The 14,990-nt window shown below is 48.7% G+C and overlaps 1 protein-coding gene across 1 annotated transcript in view; it reads right to left on the minus strand.

Moving 5' to 3' along the window:
• Positions 1-14,990, minus strand: part of Machr-a (muscarinic Acetylcholine Receptor, A-type) — a 472,231-nt gene that overhangs the window by 273,534 nt on the left and 183,707 nt on the right. Inside the window, exon 3 of the mRNA XM_077680501.1 lies at positions 7,715-7,804. The gene's annotated coding sequence lies outside the window, so the exon portion shown is untranslated. The remainder of the gene's footprint in view (positions 1-7,714; positions 7,805-14,990) is intronic.

The following is a 14,990-nucleotide window of genomic DNA, read 5'->3' on the forward strand; positions in this document are numbered from 1 at the left end:
GTGAGCGGAGATCAAGGAGGAGCGGCCTGGTCCCATTCAGATGCAGCTGTGCACCTGGGGCCAGTGCGCCGGTCCGCTTCCTTTGGACGAGGAGGAAGGCAGCGCGAACCATCATCCCCTTTCACCTGCGGTCATCGTGGCTAGCCATCCGCTCGCCGGCGCGACATTGGCCGTTCGAGTATTGGGAAGAGGGTGTTCTTACACGACGCCGTCGGACCACCGTCCCCTGCCCAAATGGGGTGACTACAAGCGTCCATGCGCTCCCTGCGAGCCCAGCGACTTGCCTGTGGACACTTTCGAACGTGAGCCACCTTCTGAAGGCCGACTTTGCTCGGTCGTTATCGGGACGACTGCATCTCGTGTCATAATGACCTGGCGGGACCTTATAACGTCATAGAGGAGGTCAGCTCTGACCAGAGCCAATTGGAAGCTTCCATACTACGCCGGGTAGCTTGCCCTCCGGCTTGTACGGTGACGACGACCTGCCTGACGTCCAGTGATTCCACATGGATGATTGCGGAGGCCGTAACCTGGTGGCTTTCAGCGTGAAGACAGTGCGGCAATAAAGTAGTCCCGCAGTAAGCGTCGCAAAGCAGCCCCTTGATGTCAACAAAGGTACCAATTGTATAAGATGAGTGCTATGGAAATTTTTTTTAAAGAAGGGGGTCGTAGTTAAGTGTGTTGTGCTGTTAAAAACGTTACGAAATTGTTTCATTCTTCGATAAAATAGAGCTGAAGCGAAAAAGTAGTATGAAGTAATGTTGGCTTGCTTTTTAGTAGTACCCTGTTTTGAGGGAAATATTCTCGCGAGTAATGTTCATGCCTGGCTAAGGCAAAAATCTGCGCTTACGTACAAATGACAGCCGCGAAATATGAACCTGAGGAATTTGACATTATGGTTCGGGTAGGCAAAGTAATGGGATGACTTACACGTTATTTAAGAAGGTTTTGTCGTCCTTCAAAAGCACGTGCCCTACCTTTGACCTCTGTTACCTCCCCCATGGTCTGCTTTCTTGTTTCCTCCGTTCCACTTCCATTGATAGCGTTCCGTCATGCCGTAAGCATAACGTAGTGAGTCGGCTAAGCACGTGACCACAAGATCGTCCATTGTAAGCGGTATAAGAGCGTTATAAGCGTTTAAAGCTGCCTCAGATTTTCTTCCTGTCCTCGGGAGGCGTCCATCCCACTTTTTTAAAATCTCTTGCAATTGGAAACATATTTTTAACCTTCTTTTTGCACGAATTCATCACCGCAGCACCATGGCAGCACATCTCTTTCGAACAAGCAGATAAACCCTACTTGCCTCCACCTCCATTTCTGCTCAATCCAACGTCATGCCTACTATATTTCTCCATTTTATTTTTGTACCAAGCCGCAGAATCTTCCCCCGATAGGCGGTGATAACGAGCATACGCAACATAAAAGACGGTAAAAAGGGGTTAGGAGAAGCTGTTAGGCGGTGGTGGCTGCCGCACTGTTCGAAGCTGCACCCGGATCACGCTCTGCATGTCGTGGGTGCATTATCGCCGCCCGTGTCGCATCCCGACCGGCTCACCGACGTAACGCCTTCTAAGTCAGCTCGAAGTCCCAACTTTTCACCTAGCTTGTAACACTGTCTTTCCCCGGTTTGGAACTTCGCAGCAATTTCGAAGCCTGTTCTGACATCGACCAAAAAGAGCGACAACGAAAAGGTGGTGCGCTGGTTGCACTACAACGGCTGTCTACCGAGGCATTCTTATCAAGGAGGTGCCCTGTTCTGCCGAGAACTGGCACGGGAGCGACCACGCCCACCTGCCCCGGCGGCGCTGTTCGACACCGACAGCGTTGCCATCGTTGTCACGAAGCAGTGTGGCAGCTAAAGCTGGGCGGCATCAGAGAGGCTAGAGCGCAGTGAACATCGCCCGTGGCGAGACAACGTCGATCACGACACGTTAGAAGGGCGCGGACAAAGAGAGTAGCAAGAAGGGAGGCGTGGAGAGATGAACGGAGGCATAAGGGGTGAATGGGCGATTCGCACGATGTCAGGCGACCGGTGAGCACGCATTCAAAGAGTGAGGCAGGCAGAAGAATTGCGAGAGGGGAGGGAGGGCAGCTGCTACTGCACTTTTTGACACGCCGTAACGTAGCAAAGAGAGTGCAGGACAAACACAACGAGAAAAGTTGACGTTGTTTCAACGGGCACGTTTTGTTACGTAGCGCGACGCTGGCGTTTCCCGCTGGCGTTGAAAAACGGCGCGATGGCGTGCGAAGACTCGGGTCGCTGTTCCGGAAAGCAGGGAGATAAAAGCTGGCATTTGACACCTTGATTTCGGGGACCAACGGTGCCGTGCAGAGAATGGCTGCCATTTACGACAGGTGCGGAGCGTTCAACCGTGCCGTGTCCCATTCAGCACAGTTTCGTTGATGCAGCGGTTTTGTTCCTGTCCCCGCAGGCCATTGTAAATAGGATACAGTTAAAAGCCGCTATAACGAACGCTTCTACAGCGAAATAGTGTGTACAAAGAACCGTGCCTAATGGCCTGGCCAGATTCCTATTTTTCCTACGTATTTTAATGTCCGCTACAGCGAAGACCACTACAGTGAAGGGAATTCGCCTGTTTAACGAAGCAATTCATGCGTTCCCAATCACTGAATTGTCGTCGAACCAACACTTGAACGATTGGACCAGTTAAACTATTGTAACAAAGAATAACAGGATCCGTTAAAGCCTGCTACCGCACAATAATGCCCTGCTGAACCTCCAGCCCAGCATTCAAGTACCAACAAAGATCAACATTCGCCAGGCTATTGAGATGGTTCCCGCCGACATTGTGCGCAAAGTATGGCGCAGTGCTGGCGTCACTAAAGCTGACGGCACAGCCAATAGGCGTGCCGAAGACCGCGAGTCATTGAATTCGTCCACGAAGCTGCAGGAATGGATAAACACGTACAAAACGCGTTGTGACGCAGCATCAATTGTGACGGCCGACGATTACGTCTCGGTGGACGACCACGTCCTGGTTTGCTCTTGCTTGATAATTGTCGACATCGAGGGAGCCATCACAGAGAAAGGGAACGCCAAATTTTCCTTCACAGATGGCGCAGAGACAGAGCTCATTCTACGGAGGTCAACGCGTGCCTGAAAGAGTCAGACAGCAACGTAGGCGCCTCAGCCGTATACGCAAAACGTCCCCCAAAATGAGCAAGCAACATCCGTTCTAGGATTGACTGATTGAATTGACTGACGCAGACTGCACCAAACTCCGCGCTTTGCGAAATGGCTGACCGCGCAAGCGCGAGTATTTTTCGCTGCTTTTTGGCGCCGCGCGGTCGATTATACGGCGCCACCGGATTTTCATCACGTCGAGTGTCGATACACGTATACGCTGGGCATTGCAGTATACTGGAATGGATGAGGTTTCAGTGGTGTCAGCGGCCCGCTCTGCTTACCTCAGCAGTAACGAATCCAACAACACAAGTGGCGTCTCCTTCTACCCCCCCCCCCCTACCCAGCGCTGTAATAGATTTCTGAACTGCTGGTGCTATAAAAGGGTTGAATATCGGGCTAGTTGGATGCCCCTTCATAAAAATCAAAGCCACTGTATTAGAAGAAGCATGGTTAAAATGCAAAGCCCACAATCCAAACAGTGCCGACCGTGTCGGTATGGCACAATCGGATCGACGTCGGCATCATCACGCGAGGATCCCAGGTTTGATTCCGACCGCGGGAGAAGTTTCTTTCTTCTAAGGCGCTTAATTTGCGTTTTTGGAAAGCCATCGTGTAAGTTCGCTTTTCTGCACTGTGGTTTGGGAGTGTATTATATTTGAATTTTGCACTTTGACTGTGCACTTTGAAACATTTGGCTTCCATTACAGAACGCGTCATGTTTCAACCATCTTTCACTTCACCCACGATCATCATCATCGCTAGAGAAAGAAAGTTGGCTTTCCTGCTGGGTCGCCATCAGCGAGGCAAAGAAAGCTTCGCTTTAAAAATAACAGCGCAGATACTAGACAGGATTAGAACACACGAGGACACAACAAGCGCTGGTTGTGTCTTCTTGCGTTCTCGTCCTGTCTATTTTGTGCGCTGCTGTTTTTATAATGGTGCTGCCATCTGCGTACCACCCTCACCACGTCCGAACAAAATTCCCGAACAAAATTCTCGCAGCCCTTGAAAGGCAGAAGCCGGTCGAAAGCCGACAGGGCTCGGCCCCCATTTAGGGGCGGCTGAAGGACCACGAGGGGCGTAGAGAGGCGGCGGCCGAGTAAAGGGTCTTTGACAGGACGACGTAGGCCGCGTCATGACGCTCCATTAGGGACACCACAGCAGGCGATTCATCTGCGCCTCAGGCTCGCAAATAAAGATTTATCAATCAATAAAGTCTTTACTCACTCACTCACTCACTCACTCACTCACTCACTCACTCACTCACTCACTCACTCACTCGCTCGCTCGCTCGCTCACTCACTCACTCACTCACTCACTCACTCACTCACTCACTCACTCACTCACTCACTCACTCACTCACTCACTCACTCACTCACTCACTCACTCACTCACTCACTCACTCACTCACTCACTCACTCTACCGTTCCTTGGTGCCTTGTGAGTCTGTTCTCTAAAGTAGACCTCGTTTTTTAGGTGCTGTCGGGATGGACAAGCTCAAGCAAACACCTTGGATACTCAGGTTAGGGTACACAAAATATGGGGAGATCCTGACACAGCCGGATTGCTACTCCGCTCAGTCATGGGCACGCCGCAGTAAAATGTGACAGTGTTACAGTTACAGCCCCTTAAGCCAAAAGAAAAGTAACCCTGTTGCAATTACAGTTTCAGAGTTTCCAAAAGTTACTTGTTACAGTTACAGTTACTGTGAAAGAGGTAACGTTGTTACTTTAAAGTTACTGTATAAAAACTAAGGAATGTATCAAAAACCAAACGACATAGTTTATTTAATAGGAACGCACGAAGGCATGCCAGTAGTCAAAAACACACACGGTAAAACCCTAGACGAAAACAAGCTAAAAAAGTTACTTTTCTTCAGTAACTTGCAACTGTAACACTGTTACTTGTTTACACAGTAACTGTGACTTCAAATACCGTTACAGTTACTTCCATTCAGTTACTTCCATTTTTATGAAAAAAACAACATTCTAGAGCAACGTTCGTTAGAGGCTGACGTACAGATCTGGCTTTTCACTTTTTCGGACTTTCTTTTTTTTGCATATCCTTCCCCCCTTTCACCTTTCCACAACGAGGCGCCCAATCGTTGGGTGTGCCTCATTTTCTTTCATCAACATTTTTGTCGATGCGCCCTTGGCATCATTATGGGTGCCCTGTTCTCCGTGCGTACCTCAGCGGTGGTCCTTCTGCACAAGCGTGGACCAGCTTACTTCCAGGAGGAGGTCTAACTAACTGCCAGTATCTTTTTTCTTGTTTACGTTCCACCCCAAAAAAAGGGAAACGTGTTGGTAAGTCACCTCAAAAACCCCACCTCCAACATCGGCCTTCTGTAGGGATTTCAATTCTCTTAGCGACAACCCTTTTTAAACTGCGAGGGGCGCCTCGTTGTGGAAAGGTGAAAGGGGGGAAGGATACGAAAAAGAAGAAAGTCCGAAAAAGTGAATAGCTAGATCTGTACGTCAGCCACTCACGAGCGTTGCACTAGAATGTTTTTTTTTTATAAAAATGGAAGTAACTGTAACGGTACTTGAAGTCACAGTTACTGTGTAAACAAGTAACAGTGTTACAGTTGCAAGTTACTGAAGAAAAGTAACTAGTCACCTGGACCGCGTTACTAAGTAACTAGTTACTTCCCAAGACTAACTACGCTGTTGGTTATACGCTTGACGGCAGTTGAATATTGATCAGCCAGGACAGCCCATGGACTTCCGGACTAGGAAGCCACCCCACAATTTATCTTTGCTCATTAAAGTTTCTTCTCTCTCTCTCTCTCTCTCACAATTTAAATATTTGCAGTGGAGCGGTTGCAGTCTAAGTCCCCCCGCTTTTTTTTTCTTTTTTTCGCTCGCAGACCGGGTAAAGCCGCTACCCTCCTCCTAACTTGGGCACACCCTCTCCCATCGGTCGCCTGTTCACCTGTTGCGCGTCATTTTTAATATAAGGCGGTGTGTAAGTAGAGCGAGAAATGTCTACCCAGCATTCCATTTGTATTCAGAAGTGAAGCCGGCTGTAAAAGTATCACTGTTCGCCAGCTGGCTTTTCCGCATGGTGTGTTGAAGCCTGCTTATAAACAGATAGAGAGAAAAACGGGAGCAATGGGCGCGAACGCGGCAGAAGGAAACCGCCGACGACGGTCGGGCCGCATACTCCAAGCGTAATCGCGATGCCCGTCAGAACCAAGTGTACCGCGAGACGGTAAACGCAAGACATCCGCGTGGCCAGAACCCCTATAAGCGCTTCCCCGGCGGGACGGCGTGGTTTGAGCGGAAGTTTCTGGCCAACCGTAACCCTCAAACGGCTCGGCCGGTCATCTACACTCGCCGAGTGGAATGGCACAAGGTTTGTTTTGCATCTTGTTCCGATTCTGTACGCTGGCGTTGCATCCAATGTTCTTTGAATATTTTGGCTAAGCAGTGCAAGAAGCCAACCAAAACGACCACGTCTGGTGAACCCACAAAGCGGCCGGAGGCGCCAGCAGCGCCAGGACTCACTGACGAGCAAAATGGCGACCGAAAGAAACACAGCGTAGGCGTAGGAGCGAACGCAGAAATAATAAAAAAAAGAACTGTGTTATCAACGAGTAGTACGAAGAGAGAAGAAGGAGTCCTGGCGGCACGTCGGGAGAGCGCGAGACGTGAAATATGCACGGTGCAACGCCCAACGCCGCATGAGGACTCGAGGCTCCAGCGCTGCGGCAGCTGGCCGCGCGCGCTCTCGCAAAAGTTATTTATGCGGCCGCCGCGCTGAAGAGCAAGTGCGCAGTCCCAGTGCTGACGCTTTCTCTTTCAGCCACACTTTGGCGAATCTCTTTTGCGGGGTCCTATTGTTTTCTGGCGGTCGTTTGCGGCGTCGCTGGGGCGGGTGTTCCAAACCGCCACGTCGGAACGAGCGGCGGTTTGCTCGATCTGCGAGCAAATATGTTTTGTATGGGGGCTGTGCGCAACGACTTCTCTTCAGGCATACGGGACGAGGAAGAGAAGTATTGTTGATCTCTTTCACTTGCTATTCTAGTCTGGTTCCGAGCAGTTTGTGGGCACTCCGGAACTGTTCTGCAAATCGAAAATTTACGAGTAAAAAATTATGGGGCTGCTCCAGGACGGCTCTGAACAGCCCAAGATGACAGACATACCGAAGGGACCTTCTATTTGTAATTCCCGTCAAGGCATGCAGGAGAAGAACTCCAAGGACGTCGAGCAGTGTTTCGACATTATTACGAATACAGCTTTGCGATGCGTCTACTAACGTTTCCGTTCTGACGCACCTGAATGTAACGAAACACGAAGACAGAGCGAAAACAATTCCGCTGCTGTTAGGGATTCGTTAGCGCACCAGATTTTGAAATAAAAGAAAAGCGACGTCGAGCAACAAAAGTAGCCACCAGCATCGAAAACACGTAAGAGTGGCGCAAGCCATTTGAAAGGGAAATAAGAATGCAGACACAACTTCAAACGCAGCGGACTTTCTCTAGCGCGACATGGGTATTTCATCAGAGTAGTCTGGTGACTGGTGTAGAAGTAATGTTATTTTTTTTAAACTTAACCGACTTACTAATTACGGAGACGCTAGTGGAGAGTGGAAGACAGGTGTTGTCGCTCCCTGTATCGGTTGAGCCTCCGGTCCTCACTTGCAACTTGGTATCTGGTTAAATTGAAAAAAAAAAGAGCGAAAAATAAAATCTCAGTAGTGTTTTACACGTGTACAACCAACCAACCAGCAAACAAGACGCCATACTACACGATGTACTGTCGGACTCAGTATGACCCAAAACTCTAATGTGTATTCAAGCGATCACAATTTCAGTCAAAACAATGACCCTTAATTGTCATCAAAGTTAGAAATTTGTTTGATGTATTAAAACGTTATGTACGTCATGTGCACTTGATTTCTAGCGCCCGTGTACCAAACGAAGATTATATGGTCGCATGAATACTAATGACCATATAGCTCATGTTGAGTGCGGCTGTACGACTATGAGGGCGAGCACCTGACGAATCGCATGTTCTGAGTGATACGTAGGGATCATAAGTGGCGGACTCACTTCAAAAGAAAAAAAAAGAATCATATTTGTCTTATCATAAACACTGTCCTAAGCGGCCTCGGTGGCTGAGTGGCTCTGACGTTGCGTTGCTGATCACAAGGACGCGGTTTCGACTCCCGGACGCGGCAGTCGCTTTTCTGATGGAGGCGAAAAGCAAAAACACCCGTGTGTTCTAGATTTGGGCGCACGTTAAAGATCACAAGGTGGTCAAAATTAATCTGAAGCCCTCCACTACGGCGGACATCATCGCGTGCGCTGCGTCGGCGCGCTAAACCTCACAATCAATCATCACCACACTGGCCTCAAGAATAGACGTGATTAAATGCATGCTCTTAAGAAATTCCGTGTCGAGCCTTACCCCAATGACCTCAAGTGACCAGTTCGTGCCGCAAACGAAACAAATCCGGCAAGTGACAGCATTGAAATCCGCCTAATAAGGTGTCGACACCCCAGGTCAGACAGTTTCGGGCCCTTTTCACCCGTCTATCCTCAACCTAAAAAAATTTATAGCATAGCATAGCAGCAACGTGAATACCCTTTGACTCAATACTGTAATCTGCGGTATGTCAGTGCACAACGCAAAACGTCAAGTTGCCGTGAGAGATGCCCCAACGCATACCATATCATACCAAAATCGTATGCTCACATTGTCATCCCCCAAAATGTATTGTTGGCTACATGAATTGGTCTCTCAAGTGCTTGTGGTTGTAGGAATACCTCTGTTGCCGAGTCATTTCAAAATAAACTAAAAAAACACTTCATTTTACTCTTTATTGTAACACTTCCAACACATACGCAACACACACCCGTGTGCGTGTACGTGTGTGGGTGTGTGTGTGTGGATAACAATAAAGGCAGGTCGTTCAACTGCGACTTTCCAGAAGCTACACTTCTTGCTTTACACAGCCAGGGCTACTCAGGCTTGGTTTCGTCATTGATTCCCACTTGCATATTCCGCACCATCGTAAGGCTCAAACACACAAGTCCTTCTTAACGTCTTCTGTGCGTCCGCGCTGTCGCGCTTTCCTGCGGTCCGTCCTGCAGCCGTCATGAACGTAAAACACGACGCCAGAGGAGATCCCGCAAAGAAAAAAAAAACGGAACGACCGATGATCAACGAAAAAAAAATGTCACTAATATTTCACGATTTAAGCCCCGCGAGTCTGTGAAGGTCAACGTTCTAGCCCGCTGCGCACACGGCCACTTGGTCGGGTGCACACATCATTCTTAATCGTGTACGTGCGCGTCCGCAAATTTCGACACCGGGGTCGTTCACATCTCGGCTCCGTATCGCACGATGGCAGACACCTCGAAAGCGTTCGTATCATTGCATCACATATTCGGCTCTAAAAATATAAAAAAACGGCACTCGATATTGCGTAACTTTTGTAGATCACTTTCGTTTTTGTTCCGAACCGTTTTCTAATTCTGACGTCACAGGCAAGCCGATTCGGCTAGACGCAATGGCGGAGTGCGCGTGCAGTGGACATCGGAAATATGATCTCCATCGCGCTTACTCCACACTTTTGCGCTGTCCGAAACTAAACGCCTACGTCAGACATGGAAAGAGAATCGATAGCCTGGTTTATCGGCTGTTTTCGAAATCCAAAACAGAAAGGCGGGAAAAGCTTGTTTGGTTACGGAGTTAGAGAGGACAGACGAAACGAAAGGAAAGCACGAACGCAGACTGTAAACTGTGTTGTTTATGGTGAAGAGCTTATTGAATCCAGGTTCTTGTTAGTCGGCCCACGGTTAAATAAAGTATCAGATTTAGTTTCAGGCAGTTCGTGGCCATGCAGCGGGCCAAGCGTAACTGAACGCCGATGCATCTGTGTGTTCGCTATGCCCGAAATCGCAGCATTCCGCCAGTTGCGTACTTAAATATTTGCAGTACCATTTCGTACACTTGCGTTTAAACACGCGCTACAAGTTTTTTTTAAAACCCATGAAGCCTTACCCCGCTGCTCTCGCTCCTACTCTGATGAAAATAATGGCTAGTTCTCCCCGCCCCCTCCACTTCCAGGGCACCGACGTATCCTGAACTGCAAGCCCTCCTTGACTACCCTGGCGGCCGTCTAACTTTAGAGTTCCATACAAATAAAGTTTTCGAGGACGATGGACTTTTCTTGGGTTGCGCAACTACGTCCGTTTTGATCTCTGTCTGTCTGTCTGTCTGTCTGTCTGTCTGTCTGTCTGTAGATTCAGCCAGCAGTGTTACTTGCAGGCCTGCGTGCTAGGTCATACAATCATCAATGACTGGGTGGTCAGGGGCTAACCCCAATCGGCTACAAACCTCAAACCCACCCATTATCTACACGCGGGTAACTCTGACGTCATAGGTCCGTCTCTTTGCTTGCCTGCTTGCTTGCTTGCTTTCTCGCTTGCCTTTTACTTCAACGTCACGGCGGCTATTCGTGGCATTTGAGCAGCCTAGCGGCAAGAGCACGTTCCACAGAAATAAACAAAAAAAAAAGCTTTCCCAGTTTAAGACCGCTAGGAATTCACACGGGGTCCTGCCTTCCATTACCGAAAGTTGAGCGAGGCATACTCACAAAGAGACATCCTTCCCCCACCCCCTCTTCTTTGGAGACGAAGAAAAGCGAGAGAAGAGCAAAATAAAATTCAAAACTGCAACGAGTGCAGGGCACGACGCGTCAGCAGCCACTCCGCTGCGTCCCTAGAGCGCTGCTTGCGCAGCGACTTTGCTGGCGAAAAGACCCATGTCCCCAATCACTTTTGGATGGAACGGGCCGTCGCCCGTCAGCGAACAGTTTGAGGTGGGCGTGCCGACAATGATTTTGTATACACAACTGATTTCATCCTCGCCTGTCATGCTAAAAGCACGTTACGCCATCACGAAGACCAGCGACATTGGCGGAGGCCGGCGAGCAGAGATGTCGCAACTTCTGCAGGTCACCGCCCTCTCGCGGGTTTTGTACTGAGCTCTTTGGAAACCCAGAGAGAAAGCCTTACAAAAATAAGAACAACAAAATAACGATGGCACAAAGGAAACGGGCAGCTATACTCCCGCCCTTGCTGTGACGAAATATGCCCTCAGTCTTTCCTTCGTTTTCTTCCGTTCGTGCTCTTTTCAGTCAGGGGTTGCTAAATTTGGAGTGGGCGAGCAGCCACTCAGCCGACTGGGACAATTAAAAAGACACTGTAGTGAGTTATAAGCATTATGTAATCTCCTTTTTAGATGAAGGTTCAAAACTCCTCAGCCCTGCTTTGAGTTCTCTAGGCTGATTTACGCGCGCTTGTTTCCCAAGACAATATTGCGTTGCAAAATTGCCTTGATTCCTTCGCGCCGCCCTTCTCACCGATTTGAGGATGTCTAATGTGACGCCACGCCTTAAGTTCGTAGTGTGAAATGTATTGCCTCTTTTGTATGTCGTCTTGGACTGATCAGAACGGCCCCAAAGAAGCTCTGTAAATAGTATATTTTGTGTCCCATAGATATTTCTGTCGCGAGAGCAATTTTGCCACTGTACTGAACTGCTTCGGGCTTGGAAATAAAGAGACCACCATTTCAGTACGACGTGCCTCGCGTGGGCCAGCGCGTAATAAAACAAGATGGCGTGAACGATCAAACAATATAAACATAAAAATCTTGAAGGCAAAGCTAGCACCGAACCGCATCGCTGCGTCATTGCAGATGTGGTGAAATTGTTGTGTTGTGACATCGTTGTGACGTCATTGTGGTAGCGCCCAAGGCAACCTTGAGAGCGCGCCGAGTTTTTCTTCTGCCACACGCTGGACAAAGGCCAATCGTCAAACGTTGATTTGATTCATTGATTGATGGTAGGGTTTAACGCTCCGACGCAACGCAGGCGATGAGGCCCGCCGTAGTGGAGGGCTACGGATTAATTTTGACCACCTGGGGATATTTACCGTCTGCCGAAATCTCGTACACACGGGCGTTTTTGCTTTCCGCCTCCACCAGAAAAGCGGCCGCCGCGGCCGGAAATCGAACCCGCGACCTCGTGGTCAGAGCACAACGCCTTAGCCACTGAGCCACTGCAGCGGGTAGGCGAAATTTCCGTTTGTTCGAAGTTGCACGCTGCGGCCTAACGTAAGAGCTTGACAAAAAAGTAAACCCAGTTCCACCCAATGTGAGATCTCCTGAAACAGTGGAGTTGTGGGTTGTTCTTGCAACGATTCCATTTAGCTTCGGCTTCTTTCTTGCGCGTAATATTAGAGTCGTCGTAGCGGCTAACTGTCATATATTTGTTTCCGGATAGTTTTGGTAAAACAACAGTTACAGTATTTTTCTGTAGTTCTAGTCCATCCGTCGATGGCCACGTATTGACAGCAGACAGTAATTGCGTAAGGTTCACAACTTCCCTGTGAACTAGCTATGACGAGTAAATGAAACTCGACGAAATGGTAGAGCTATCTTAGCGGCTAATTGTAATATAATTTGCCGCAGTATACCTTTGATAACACAGGAGGTAGAGCCGTTTTCTATGTTCATATTCCCATTGCAGATGGCTATGCTTCACTGCGCAACAGGCCTGCAGTGTGAAAAACGCGGCTTACAAAGACCGAGCTCACACTGGTCTCTTTAAAGTTGGCTGCACCTCCAAGCACAAATACATTGCTAGAAAGACATATTTTCAGCGGCAATATAGGGCATTTTATATGACAATACGAAAGCCCTGGGACCGTTCCTTAATTTCATGAATTTCTTCTATACAGAAAACTCTGTATTTGCGCAACGGAGAACCATGCTCCACAGAGAGCGTGGCACGATACCAGGAGACGTGAACGTATTTCCAAACCCTTCGCTGCACAGAGCACTCACGTGACGTGTGATGTCACTGCGGGGGCTATTCCTTTGAACGCCTGTTACAAGGAGCCCACCGTTCGGGCTCTGTGGCCTCCCTTCAGGTACGGGCGCTGACGACTTAGGTTAGAGCCCCCTCAGGTCTTCTTAGTTTCTTTTTTCATGGCTACTTTTTTTTCTAATATTAATTTTCTTTTCCAAACTAAAATCTACGCGTTGTTTTTATAAATAATGGTGATTTGGTGTGTTTTAGCTCGCCTTAGATTTGGGGCGCAGCCATGACCATGTTAAATTATCGTTCTCCATCGCGCGAACACACATGTCACGTGGGTGCTCTGTGCAACGAAGTGTTTGGAAACACGCTACCGGAAGAGACTGTCGTGAAGGTCGGTGCTAGAACAGCCCCGCTGCTAAAAAATTCAGGGGAGCTTTTACTGGCGCGCAAGACTTGAATGGCGAAGCCGTTGCAGGTGAGCATTGCGGAGTTAAAGGGACCCAGAAAAGCCATTTGTAAAATTACAAAAGGCCTGTATTTTGGCGTAGTAGCAATATAGCGATGCAATGCCGTTGGAATTATTGATCTACATTCAGTATTAGCTGCGCCAGAAGCAATTAAGTGCACCTCTCCCCCACTGCCGATCGATTCGTCCTCCCTCTCTGCTTCTTTCAAAGCAGCTGGAAACACTGGGAATAGCCATGTGACGTCGAGATGCTCGACTTCCGTTCTCCGCTAGCTACATTTGCGCAGGAAGGAGGAGGAGCAGCCGGAAGCCGATGGCAGTGACGTTGCCGGCGGCCGACGATCGGCCGAATCAGGGGGGGCGCCTCGCCGTTGCGTCAGCCGCGGTCGGCGGTGCCTCACCCGCGGTCGGCTCGTTGCGGCGTCGCGCTCATCGGCTGAGAAAGGCGATCTTCAAAAATTGTTTACAAATTATCCGTACAACGCATGGGGCTCACACTTGGTTAAAAAATCCCCCGTTATGTGTTCTAACACCTGAATGCATTTGATTGCCACCTTCACAAAGCTTTTCTGGGTCCCTTTAAGTTAGTTTTCATAGTTAGAGCATAGTTAAGTTTCAGTATCATTGTTTATATGCGTAGTTGCGGATCTCGTCATCGTCATCACATGCATCGAAGAGGCCGTCGTCTCCTTCGCTGCGAGTGATGGATGCAAAGTCATTGTCAGCATTGTGGACTTCCTTCCACCAGCCCTTCGTCATCGACTCGAGGCAGCGGTGGGTGGATCTAAAAGTCGTCAGATTGGCGCAGTCGTAGCCATGCCTCCAATTCCCCATGATGGCTTCTGGGAAATGTGGCGGCCGCGGCGACCTTTCCCAAGCAGGGTGTTTTTTATCTTTTGCATTATTCGCGCTGGAGGGGATTTTTTTCTTGTTTTTTTTTTTTTGCTACAGACATTCCACGTGAGGAAAACGTTCGGTGGTCGCCGCAAAGCACGCGCTCACGAGCGCTCGGCATTTTCTTGGTACTTTTTCCTCCAATGGCAAACTTACGGCCAATAGCAACAGCTCCGATGTTAAAATTTTCTTCGAGGTTGATTTAGCTGCGAAGCTGTGAAATCAGCAGGCGGCAAGGTGCGGCACGGAGAACACGAGTCGGTGGACTCATTCTTTTAATTTCCAGTGTGCGGTATCCGCCCTCAAGGTATGGGCTATGGAACAACGTCGTTAAGGACAATTTTGGAGGCAAGTTCTTCGGCATACTGTTGTGTATATGGGCAAGGAAGAGACAATGAAGAGTCGTGCAATGAGTTACCACGATGAATAACGTTTGTCGCAACGTTCTTAACAATGCTGTTACCTCATTCTGCCACTCATCAAGTATATGCTGTTCTGAATAACTTTTGGAATTTTACTCGCGCGCATCTTTGAAAATATTTTAGCAAAAGTAAGGATTTTAGTTTAGTTATTCCCTGATGTTTGTTGTATTTAAACCATTTTATCCTTCATATATATTATGCACACATGGGTCGACGCAATGTT

Source organism: Haemaphysalis longicornis, unplaced genomic scaffold, assembly GCF_048455015.1.
Source record: "Haemaphysalis longicornis isolate Haplotype H1 unplaced genomic scaffold, Haemaphysalis longicornis Haplotype H1 scaffold_8, whole genome shotgun sequence".
NCBI classification, from domain to species: domain Eukaryota; kingdom Metazoa; phylum Arthropoda; class Arachnida; order Ixodida; family Ixodidae; genus Haemaphysalis; species Haemaphysalis longicornis.